This window comes from Fukomys damarensis, unplaced genomic scaffold (assembly GCF_012274545.1).
Source record: "Fukomys damarensis isolate Sample0158 unplaced genomic scaffold, DMR_v1.0_HiC HiC_scaffold_39, whole genome shotgun sequence".
Classification (NCBI taxonomy): Eukaryota; Metazoa; Chordata; class Mammalia; order Rodentia; family Bathyergidae; genus Fukomys; species Fukomys damarensis.
The window spans coordinates 38,086,865-38,100,027 of NW_022900951.1; the positions used below are offsets into that span (position 1 = coordinate 38,086,865).

The 13,163-nt window shown below is 40.1% G+C and overlaps 1 pseudogene; it reads right to left on the reverse strand.

Moving 5' to 3' along the window:
- The window catches only part of LOC104855270, a 100,462-nt pseudogene that overhangs the window by 71,884 nt on the left and 15,415 nt on the right, over window positions 1-13,163 (reverse strand).

Consider the following 13,163-nt stretch of genomic DNA (forward strand, 5'->3'; position numbering starts at 1 on the left):
TAATATCTCTGGCCTTCTCACAGATTGCTTATGCAATCCAATAAATTCCACTGTTGCCTTATCTAATTTTGGATTGCAAGTGAAAGAAACCCAACATGCAAATACTGATTAATACACTCCGTTTAACAATCCTGAAATAATCAGACATTTCTTGAAACTGCAGCTCCCAGACTGGTCTTAATCAGACTTATTGGACTTAATTTAAAGGTCAACTTTCACCTAAAAAGAGAAAGAGGATGCACTAAAAATTTTGTCACGTGCTTTACAAAGAGAATTTTTAAAACTGTAATTTCACCCTCACAATGAACTTTCAATGATAATCATAGATATCAGGAAACCAAATCTCAGGAAAGCTAGGAAAGACTTTCTAAAGGTTACCCTACCAGAGGTGGTAGAACTACAGATGGTCTTGAAGCAGTAAGCACTAGGATAGAAAAGGAGAAGGGTTCAGGTCTTCAGCTTCCCCCATGTATCTTTCATCTCTCACCCTGATCTTTTAGACTGTGAGATCATATTTACCACCCTGCAGTTACTTTTGCTTTTATGTATTGCCACAGGGTAACCCTAAAATGGACGTATCTTGCTCTTGCAGAAATATGGCACTAAATGTAGCAGCTGCAGAGATGCACTTCTCAGATATCTCTCTACGAAAAGACTCATCATTCAGCTCTAAGAAGTGCAGTTAGCTGACAGTTTCCCACTTTGGAGCTAAGAAGCCCCAGCTTATGACTGAGCACAGCAGGGCTCCTAGAGCCTGGTCATTTCCATCCAGAGTGTGACTCCTCTAATGAGCTCTCTGGACTCTGGGGCTCCCCACAGGGTTGTCCAAGACTTTGTCATATTTGCATAGCAGTCTGAAGCTCTTTTGTCTAGTCTTGCTTTTTTCCAGCTTTCCTGGAGTATCGGATTAACACTGTGGTGGTCTAAAGGCTTTGTTTGTCAAATCCTGCTCCTTCTCTGCTGTCTCTTTCAGAGGCATGTAATCTGCAACCCCCACAACTAACTGCTTACACTTTTGACTCTCTCAGCTTGTTTCCTGGGAGATCCAAATGGCACGCTTCAACAGTGAGTGAAGAGCAAGAGAAGTAGGATTTCAGAGGGAAAAAAATCATTCTTTTGCAAGACATAGTTTCCCACAGATAAGACAGCTGTGATTCTAGTTGAGTAAAGCAGATGGCAGTGAATATGCCAAATGGCTTCTCTTAAGTGGAGGAAGCATCTCCCTGAGACCTGTCAAGCACTAGGATTTATGGGACCATTTCTATCTTAGTGATCCTGTCCTTCTTTATGAGGATGATTGCTATGTGACCCTGTCTTAGGTATTTACCATCAGGGCCATTATAGCCCACTGAGTCATCCAGGAGAGAAATCCAAATTGATAATTTACATCCTGAGAAAGGTAACTGTGAAACACTTAAGCATGGGACTATAACTTCTGGCTCAGTGTCAGACAAGATAACCTTTAGGGCATATCTTAATGAGTCAGTAGCTACCTAAGATGATTATAAAAAGTCAAAGTATTGTAGATAGATAAGTTAATTACATTGTCTTATAGGCAGTTAGATAGGGTCACCCTCAAGGCACCAGCCCTCAAGGGGCCAGTCCTCCAGAATCCAGCCCTCAAGGAGTCAACATGAAGAACAGTGAAGGCACATTCATTGGTTAACATTATAAAAAAGAAAAGAGGTGCTACTTCCCCTAGAGATAGATAACAGCGACTGATATTCTAAATGGGAAATTCCTTATATATGACTTGTTTTCCCATTTGATCCCTATTTAATCAGTATTACCTGGGTGACTGTACTTGCAATCTTATTCATCAGTCATGGATTTGCCCCACCTCATGCCCACCTATAATTTCCATTGAGTCTTACAGTTTTGTCCCACCTTGAATCCGCCTCACCTCATGACTTTGCTCCATAAAAATCCCCTGGGAAATAGGATCCTGCACAACTCACTTTCGGTATTTTTCTCTCAATACATTTTTCCTACTCTTTTTAAAATTAATTAATTAATTTTTTTCTTTTTTTCTCATTGAATTTATTGGTACTTTTTAAGTAGACAGTGCAGTTCCATTTATCATTCAGATCTTGTACCTTTACATGACAGATCTTGGTTCTCATTTTCTCCCCATAGCCCTGCCCTCCCTTTAACCCTGCCATCCTCCCCCTATTTACAAAGTTTCCATTTTTCCCTCTTTTCACAGTTTTCTTTTCACTTTTAGGAAAGACAGTGAGAGAGTATGTTGGGGAGTTAAGAGAAAATTAACAAAGGTAATAAGAGTGAAAAAAACAGTGAGAGTCTAAAACTAAAATGAGTATTTAAAAATAGGATTGGAAATTTCTATTTCATCTTCAGATTGGTAGGCAACATTTGGAATCAGTCACAAGAACTGTAACAAATCAGACTAAGAATCATTCCATGCATTTTATTATTCAGCACGTTTGTGGGACCAGCTTCAGGATAAGTGGGCTTAAAAGATCTTCCTATGTGTCTTAATCAGCATAAGCAGCTATAATGAATTCCAGACTCAGGGTAGCTTAGACAATAAACATTTGTTTTTCACTTTTATGGAGGCTGATAAGTCCAAGATCAGGAGGTGGGCCAAGATGTCATCTGGTGAGGGTTTTTCCAGACTTTATAAACTTCTACCTGCTTGTTTTGTCTTCACACACTGGAGAGAGGGGTCATCTTTTTTTGAGACAGGGTCTCACTATGTAGTTGAGACTGACCTGGAACTCACTATGTAGTCAGGCTGGTCTTGAACTCACAGCGATCCTCCCGCCTCAGCCTCCTGACTGCTGAGATTACAGGAGTGTGCCACCACGCGCGGCACATTTTTCGTAGTCTTAACCTCCCTTATTCCTAGAGTTCATTCTGTGATTTTAGAAAACACAAACTCATGTTTCATGTATCTAACAGTTTTGGGAGTTATACCTATTCGCCCTATATCAAAAGCATAGTCTATTTTTGTCACTGCGTGAAGGAGCTGAAAATAGATATGTCCTTTTGGCCTATTTTGTTCTTTCATTCCCAGATAAATAATAACCATTTGGGAGTGGAGGAAACACTTTTTCTGCTTATTATGGAATGTTACATGTCCACAGGACATTCTTCTAAAGAGGAAACCTTGCAGGAGAGGATCTTTCCTCCTTTTCCTCATGGGTTAATTTTCTGATTTAACTATGAAACTGATTCTCTTTGTTACTTTGGAGTTTGTGGAAAGTGATGGAAAAACACACATCAACCCATGGACAGGACATGCACTGATAATGAAAGGGATGAAAGTTAGGTGTAACCTTGTAAAGAAAAGCTCAAGTAGCACTCTTCAGGTAAAGAAGGAAATACATTCAGTGACCAGGCAACTATCCACCCAATACTTCTGGAGTCTCCCTAAACTGCTCTGCTTGTTTCAAACATTGATGATTTCATTTTTGCGTGTGTGCCAGAGATTGAACTCAGGACCTTGCACTCGCAAGGCAGGCTCAGCACCACTGAATTCATTCCCCAGCCCTTGATGGCTTTAAAATTAATTGGAGTCACTCACAGAAGGATGCTATTTTATCCACGCTCATTCCTCTTCTTTTCCTCTCCTTATCGTCTATATTTCCATGCATATACCCTAGTCACCACTTTCACCAAATGAATGGCACTTACCATAGAATAACGGTATCAGCTCAGATCCTCTGGCAAGCAGACACTGAGTATGAATTAGTTATGCAGGAACTATACTGGCATTATGGCTTGTGTTTAGATGTCCCCCTAAAGCCTCATGCAAATGAGGTGAGGCTATTTTGGAGATGGCTGAAGCGAGAGTGTGTGATGCTGGGATTAAGAGCATGTGCTTACTGAGCCACTACACACGAGTGATTGATTTGGCACTGCCCTAATCCTGGTAGTCTGAATAAGATAAAAGGGGCAGAAAGATGTCGTTAAAGTCCTTTGTTGTTTATGCTGTCTACTGCCACCAAGAACTGTTGCCCCTCTGCCACCCTGCCTTGGAGCCACCAATTATGGACTGAAACCTCTATGAACTGTAAGCCAAATAAACCTCTTCCCCTTTAACTTTGGCTGTTGGATATTTGTCTCAATGATGAGAGAAAAGTAACCAAGATAAATGGGGAGTAATGCCTGTGGAAGATAAATGAGGAGAAAGCAGAATTAGGCAGAGAAAGACCTCAGATCACAATGCCAATCCTTCTCTTGGGAGAGGAAAGAATGGAAGTAGAGTCTGGCAGGCAGAGCCTCAGAATGCAAGGCACATGTGACAAATCTTGCCAACACGATAGAAAGCACTGAAGTGCAGGTTGACTCTACATCGTGGAGAAACAGCCACGCCCAAGTGCATCGCCGCCGTGCTCAGGTTAATCACTGTCTGGAAGCTGTCCAAGGAAAGCATGGCTTTAGTGTAAGTGCTACAGTGGATCCCAGGTGAGCTGCAGCTGGAGCTGCCAGCTAGTAGCCCTCCTCACCTCATAGTTGAGCAGCCAGTTCAGTGTTTTGGTTGTTATTGTTTTTTAAGCAAAACATCTTTGGTACATTTTAGTTATACACAATGATAGTATTCATCTAGGGAATTGGTACCTATACACGATATATTCGGCCCATTCCCTTTTGTTCCATTCCTCCTTCCTCCTGACCCCCTACGCTTTCCTATATACGAAAGTTTTCTTTCCATTATTTCCTGTTTACACTTTTTTCATGTCCTGTCCTCCCTTTCCCCTTCCCCACTCCCTTGTTTCCCATTTGAACATTTTCTTTTCATTTCCCTGTATGTATTGTATATTTTAGTCCTCGTTTCCATTTCCAGTTTCTCATACCAGAGAAACAATGTGATATTTAGATATGTGTGTCCAATTTATTTCGCGTGAGGGTATGGCCTCAAGTACCATCCATTTATAAATGTCTCAAGATCGCCCTTCTTTATGGCAGAGTAGTCCTCGATTGTTTAAAAAAATGTTTTATCCATTCGTTGTTTGATGGGCATTTGGGTTATTTCCAAGATTTAGCTATTAAACACTGTGCTGCTATACACATGGGTGTGCATATATCACTCTAGCCAGTTCTTTATTGAAGAGAGATCCAAGCAGTACACCTCTACTCCTGCCATGTTAACCTATTCTATCAGGATTGTGATACTAAACAGTAAAGTTTTATTTTTCAGTCACATTAAACACTCTCCACAGATTGACTGCAATTTTATTCTATTCTATCTTCAAGGCCCAAGCTACGAGAGCAGCCATCATTTGGAATATGTAGTTGTGGTAAAGGAATAGGTGCAGTAGGTTTCATACTAATAAGAGCTCAAATTTCATGGGCCAAAATGGATCACATGGTCCTGCCCAATGACAGAGAGGCAGAAATTCAGTCCTCCCATGTGTTTAGAAAGTAGAAACACTCCTGGGGTGGTGGCACACACCCGTAATTCCAACACTCAGGGAGGTTCAGGCAAGAGGATCACAAGTTTGAGCTCAACCTGGGATATTTAGTCTCTTCGTGAAATCGTCTCTCAAAATAAAAAATAAAGAACTGAGAATGTAGCTCATTGTGAAGGCCCTGGTTTCAATCCCTAGTTGAGGGAGGGAGGGAGATGGGGGAAAAGAAGGGAGGGAGAAAGGAAGGAAGAACTAAAAGAAAGAAAGGGGAAGGGAGAAGAGAGGAGAGACTGAAACAAGCTATACCATTGACTACAACAGTAAACAAATTGGTTAATGTGAAAATGTCTCCTTTATATTTTACTGAAACAATAAAAGAACAATCTGTGGGGATGCAATAAGGCCAAAATTTTGTGGGGTTTTTTTTTGATAACGTACAAGTAATTGTTTAGAATCCTTTCTACTTATAGCAATAGAGACATACATTTCCTTGTTTTGTAAGGAATAAATCAAAGGTTTCCTTTTGGTTATTCAGAAACAAAGCAAATAGGAACTCACTGTTAGCAGAAAGCAGAAGAAGTGTTGGAGCTCTAGCATTTTTTTTGTTTTTTTGGTAGTTGGAGCAGAACCAGCCAGCCTCTACCACCACCACCCCACGCCCATTTCCATTAATTGTGAAACTAAGTTTTCTGAAGAAAACTTGCCAGGGACCTTTTGCCAGGGAAGAAGTTGAGGCCAAAATCTAGCGCCAGAGATTCAAAATTATTGACACTAGTTTTGGTGGTTGCAGGTGTTTCTGGGTAAGGCCTGATGATGAAAAGGATAGCAACTCCTTGATGATAAAACCTTCCTGGAAATAAATGAACCAAGATGCTGGTTCTACACCAGGATTTACATTGCTGAAGGGTAATATGGCCTTGGATTTGTGAAAAGGCCAACTGAAAACTCCATACCATAGCTCCTTCTGGTTGTACAATTTAACCCTAGGGAAGTACATAACTGTGGAGATATAAAGAAAGCCTGGTACGTAAAGAACTGTAACTTGGAAACATAAGTCTGGGATAGGATATAATGGTGGGTAACACAGGGGATCCCAATACCAGATTAAAAACACACCTCAATCATCATTACGCCACTTAATAGAATTAAACTGCGTGGAAAGACGAAAGAGACCCTCTCAGAGCTCCAAGCAGAAACTCCTTGGGGACCTCCCTTGGAGTTTGGCTTTTTATCTCCGCTAGGTACAGGAAGGGGGACTCATTAGAAGTACTACTCATCAGGAGTAGCTAAACATGTTCTTGTACTTGTTACAAAGAGAAGAACTCAGAGATAAAGACTGAACTTTGTACTAATATAGGGGGGAATGAAGCTCATGCTATTTTACTTTGGGATGTTATTTTCCTTGTATCTATTTTCCTTCATGTGATCCAGAAATTGTTAACATATAAAGCTATGTTATAACATCCTACAAGAACCTCTAAGGGCAAATTTCTCTAATTTTTTTCAGTACTGGGGGTCCAATCCATAGCCTTCACACTGAGCTGTATCACCAGCCCATTTTTATGTTTTTATTTTGAGACAGGATCTCATTAAATCACTAAGTTGTTTGGGTTGGGCTTCAACTTGTAATCTTTCTACCTCAGCCTTCCAGAGTGCTGGGATTGCAGGTGTATACCAATATGCATGGCTTCTAATTTGTTCTTATATGACTTGTCCTGATTCCTAATGGTTTCTACAGTTTGAATGTTGAATTCCCTCAAAGGTCCATGTGCTAAAGGCTTGGTCCGCAGGGCGGCACTATTAGGACACTGTGGAATCATTAATAGACAGGATGCAGGGCTGGGGATTTGGCTCAGTGGTTCCGGTGCCTGCATTTCAAACACAAGGACCAGAGTTTGATCCCCAGTACCCCCCCAAAAAAAAAGAGAGAGAGAGACAGGACTGTAGGGGAGGTCTTTAGGGGCATGACTTTGAAGAGAACTGTGGGATATCAGTTCCCTCTTCTTCCTCTCTTTTGCTTCCTGGTCACAAAGTGAGTAGTTTTGCTCTACCAAACGTTCCCTCTGTGATGTGCTGCCTTACCACAGGCTCAAAGCAACTGGGCCAACCAATCATGGACCTGCCAAGCTATGAACCAGAATAAAGCTTCTCTTCTCTCCCTCTCTTCTTCCTCCCTCCTCCCTCCTTCCCCCACCTCCATCTCCCTCTCCACTCTTCTCTCTCTGGATTATACCCAGGGCCTTGCACTGATCTATATCCTTCACCCTTTCTTACTTTGAGAGGATCTCATGGCCAACTTACTGAGTTATTTGGAGCTTTTGCTCCATCTGAAGTAATTAAATTTATTCTCCCTTCGGTTTTGTATTTTAAATGTCACTGTGGAAATAAAGCTGCACTGCTTTAAGTCTGAATCCAGGCATTTCAATACAGCCATTCTGCCAGTATTTTCCCACCCCAGGACTTGGGTAAGCATCAGTCAGTGGGGTTGGCTAAGCGCAAGTCATGGTAATACTCAAAATCACCCCCACCCTAATCAAGATAGGCACTGTTATTAGTAAGGGTAGTTGATACAGCTAACTATCCAATTTATTCTGAAGAATTATTTCCCAAGAGGCTTCTTAGACTGTCACTGATGGAAACTTGGGTACTCCTAGCTCCACAGAGAAGCAGCATGAAGTTCATAGGGAGACTCACTACATATGCAGAGATCATTGCTATAGTTTGAATATGGTTTGACCCTGCCAAAATTTATGTTAAGTCTTAACCCCCACTCCATTGTAAGAGTGTTGAGGTGGTAGAGCCTTTAAAACAGATTTGGGGTCATGAGAGATCTGTCCTTATGAGTGGATTAATGTTTCTTTCAAGAGATTGGATTGCTTTTCTTAGATTAGTTATAATGAGATCAGGTTGTTTTAAAGCAAGTTTGGTTTGCTCAGCTTACTTTCTAGGTCTCCCTCTCCCCCTCTCTTTCTCTCTCCTTCACCCTTTCCCTGTTTCTCTTCCTCTCCCTCTCTCTTCATGAGTGCTCTCTTTTGCACATGTTCTTGCCATGTGATGCTATTTTCCACACATCCATCACCAAAATCTTTATGCTGGTGTCATGCTACAGAACACTGAGCTAAATAAACTTCCTTTCTTTAAAAAGTACCAAGTCTCTGGTATTTTATTATAGCAACACAAAACAGACAGATAGCCATTTTGTCAAATTCTCTCAAATGTCATCTGAATGGCCCTAATTTTTTGTAACTATAAAATCCAAGAGGCAGAGAGACAGGACAATGTCTTCTTTCAGATGTGTCTAGAGGGGGATATATTGTTAGCACAGGTGCCTAAAAGCAGCAAATATGCTGGAAAGCACACTGATACATCAGCATTAGTAAACAGGTATTTTCTTGGTGGTGCTATAAAATTCAGAAAAAGTTTGCAAACATGAGAGTGAAATAAAATTTGGGTTATTATTTTAGAAACTGATTTTGAAAGAAAAAAATGTTTATAAAAGTGGCTTGCTACTAGAAGATACAAATGACCTCAGAAACAAGCATATGCATTTTTATCACCAGGAGACAGTTTTAGAAAGGATTCTCCCTTGTTAGCTCAAGTTTATTCTTATCCCTAGGCACAAACTGCCTAGGGGATTTAGACACAGGCTGATTGCAGAATTGCATATGTTTAGAGCCAGAGTAGCATAATAGTGGGGAACATAGACTTTGCAACCAGTCTGCCTGGTTTGGCTGTGACATTTAACTAGCCATGTGCTAGTGGAAAATTTACTTAGCCCCTCTAAGTCTTAATTTTCCCTCTTCAACAGACAAGTAAAGACACCTAACTCATACAACTGTGATAAGAGTTACATGGAGATAATGTGAAGTCTGCTTAGTACAGTTCTTGGCACATAATCACTGGAGAGGGTCATTTACAACATTTAATTACCATCTCATTTTAAGACTGGCACAACAGAAATCAGGAATCTAACATTTAGATTTCTAGACTCAGCTTAACTTGCTTTGTAATTTTTGTCTAAAGAATAGCAAAATTTACTTAAGTATGTTTTTACAAATTTTTTATACAAATGTTCAGTGTAAGGAAGGGACAAATAGCTTCCCACTACCCTTCTAAGGTTCTCTAGAAATTGAGTCAACATAACAGAGATCAACAGAACAACCAGATTTAATTACTTATATGCGCATGGGACTCCCACAAAATATAAAACTCTAAGATCAGCCAGTTGGTGGAAGCTTACCTAACATCCTTAACTACAGGAAGGAATAGGGACCCGGGACTTCCAGAGAGTGATAGATTCACAAGTTATAAGAGGGTGACAGGAAATGTAAGGTAAATAAAGATTGCCTTGTTATGCAGATCAACGTCTCTGTGGTGATAAAAGTTGTCTAGATCAGCCCTTTTCTAGATACAAATAATATTGGAAGATTTTATTTATAAAAGTACATTTTCTTTAAAAAGGCCAGCTTTTCAAACTAACCCCAGTGTCTATAGTTGCTCAAAATAACCCTCCCAAACAAGTATATTTTGGGGTGGCATATTCTGGTCTCCTACAATCATATTTTTGGGGTGATGTCTTGAGCCTGAGCAGCACAAACCCACAGGTACAGTACCTAATGTGATTAAGACCCACCATCTTGACTCATAGAAAACATGTTCCCGCAAAGCAGGACTACAAGATTGTGGTATAGTGCTGGCATCTGGTGGCAACAAGCTCTACAACATGGAATTGAAATTCCTTCATTTACTGCTTCTGGAAGGGAACAGATCTACATACATCACAAGCTTTTGTTGGTCTGTTATGTTTTAAAACCCCTTCAATTTCTAAAATATCAATCAGTCTTAGGCTCTTTACAGAAAACAAACTTCAAATGACAACTAAATATATGAAGAGATGATTATTCCCTCACCAAAAATAAAGAAATGAAAACTAAGACAATGAAATTATTTTATGCCCACCAGATTATAAAATGCTAAGAAGTCTAATATCAGTTTGCTACAAGAATGTGGAAAAGTGGGAACTCTAATACTGTCCAAATTGGAAGGGCTATTTTGCTCTAATAGTAGAAATTCATGGTATCTAGCCAAAGTGAAGATGTGCATCGCCTATAACTCAGCAATTCTAATTCAGAGTATGTATCCTGGACCTCAGAAAATGGCTGTGCTCAAGGAAATGTGTTACTAGGATACAAATGGTACATGGTATGGATACAAATAATGCATAGCAGCATTGTTTATAAGAGCAAAACATAATTTTGGAAACACCTCAAATGCTCAGCAATAGGAAGATGGCTCATTCGTCATATGTATATCGCTTAAAACCATAAAGCAATAGGATTGAATGAACTAGGCCTATATGTATCCACAGGGATGAATCTTGAAAGCAGAGTAAAAGATTCAAACTTCAAAATGGTACATACAGTGTGCTATTGGTGTGAATCTTAAAAACAACAGAATAATCTATTTTTTTAAACTAAACATAATAAAATATTAAAATATACAATGTAAAGAACTCCAATTTCAAGGCAATCGTTGTCTTTGGGCAGGAAGGAAGCAGAGAGGGACTGGGGAGCTGGATAAGGGGAGTTAAGCTATATCCTTTAATGTTTCATTTCTAAAAATTGACTATTTTTTATGGCACATAATGTAGATTGGGATTTATTATATTCTTTATTTTTTGGCAAGTTTATATCCATACACTGAAATATTACTCAGCCACAAAAAAGAGTAAAACTCTAAGACATGAAAGAATGATGAAGCTACTATGTTTAATGAAACAAGTCAGCCACAAAAAGATGAATGTTGCATTATTCCACTTATATGAGAAACCTAGACTAGGCAAATCTATAGAGACAGGAAGAAGAATAGAGGTTACCAGGTGCTGGTAGGCAGGAAGAATAGCAAGTTTTTGTTTGAGATGATGAGAAATTTCTAGAGATAAATAGTACTGATGGTTACATTGCAATATGAATGTACTTAATACCATGGAATGACATACTTAAAAATGGTTGAAACAGTAATTTTTATGTTGTGCATATTTTGCTACCAAAACATAAATTTAAAAAACCCACGCGCCAGTTCTTGTCCTTAGGGAAATCACTCGAGTGTAGCAGAGAAGTATGATCCTTATTCATGCTTGCAGTTAGAATATGGATGTCACTGGAAAGATGAGGAGATAGCTGTAGCTGGCACATCAGCATTTCATTAGAATGATGGCAACAGCAAAAAAGATTTATGGTTTGATAATTAAAGACTTCAATTGTATTTTACTGCTTCTTGAAATACAGGTTGAGCTTCCCTTACCCAAAATGGGACCAAAATGTTGTGAAAATTTTAAATCTTGGAATATTTTGAGGTATCTTGGGGTTGGATCCAAGTCTAAATACAAAAATTTTCCTGCCCACCTACTGCTGCATAAGGAGGAGTAGAAGGCCATCCACTCACCCCAAAGAGCAAAGAAGAGCTCGCCTGCCCACCAAGGGTATCAAACTGCCAACTGCTAGCCGGCTCTGCATCTTGGCTCACCTCAGCACAGGGCCACAGAGGCAACTACCAAATGACCAGCTTAATTGAGGATGAGGCCAATGCCCCAGAAAAGTGGTAATCCTGGAAGTGTTGGCTGTTTCATGGAGAAATAAGGGATAGCATATATATATAGTAGTGTTAGCCCCAAGCAAAGTGCACAGCTGGTATAAACTAAAAAAAGCAAAAACAAAAACCAGTGTAAATCTTTACCCCAAAATTGACTATCTAGAGTTTCAGGAAAAACCCAGTGCAGCACCTGCCATATTGCCAGAGAGAGTTAACCAGGCACCATTTTGGGGAAAGGTTGATTGTGTGGGATTGAGCCAAAGAACACCTGTATCACAGCTTCATTCCAGGAATGAAGTGTTACCCTACCACAGAGACTGGATGACAGACAGCCATGAGAGACAGATGTGGAGAGGGTGAAGACTAGACATAGATCCCCTGAGATCCACTGAGAATTTCAATGTCTGGCCAGAGAGGACACAAGGCCTGCATTCTATGGTGGAAGGCCACATTCAGCCAGGTTCACTTTCAGAGGTGGCTGGATCTAAAGGTGATGACATTGAGTCCAACGATCTACTTGAGTCCCTGCACCACTGCTTACATCCAGTGGAGACCAATGGTCTAATTGCTTCTCATACCAACATGAGCACAGATGTATCTCAACTTGGGACAATTACTACACTTTACAGATAGGGGACCCTCTTGAGCAGAAAGGTTACCGTTACCTCCCAAACCCATAGGTTATAAAATGGTGTGGAGAAGACTATGACTTGCTGGATTCTAAAGACTGCAGGTCCTAAAAGGAAAATACTCATTTGGATATGTATAGGATGAACTCATTATGTAGCCCAGGCTTGCCTCAAATTCACTGCAATCTTCCTACCTCAGCCTTCAGAGTACTGGGATTACAGGTGTGTGCCACTATGTCAGGCTTTGAAGGTAATTTTATACAATATATTTTTATTTTAGTGTGCCTGCATGTTGACTGTGATCTTTCACATGAAAACGTGCAGAATTTTCCACTTGTAGCATTCTCCATGTTAGTACACGAGAGTTCTAAATTTTAGATTTTCAGATTAGAAATGTTCAATCTGTACTAGGTTTTCCTGCCCTCTGACCAACAGGAGACTAGGGCTATTGGGGCCTGCTGTTTTTGTTTTGTTGTTGTTGTTTTACCTTATTTTATTCTGGTACCAGGATTAAACTCAGGACTTGCACTTGTGAGGCATGCAGTGTCACCACTGAGCTAAATCCCCA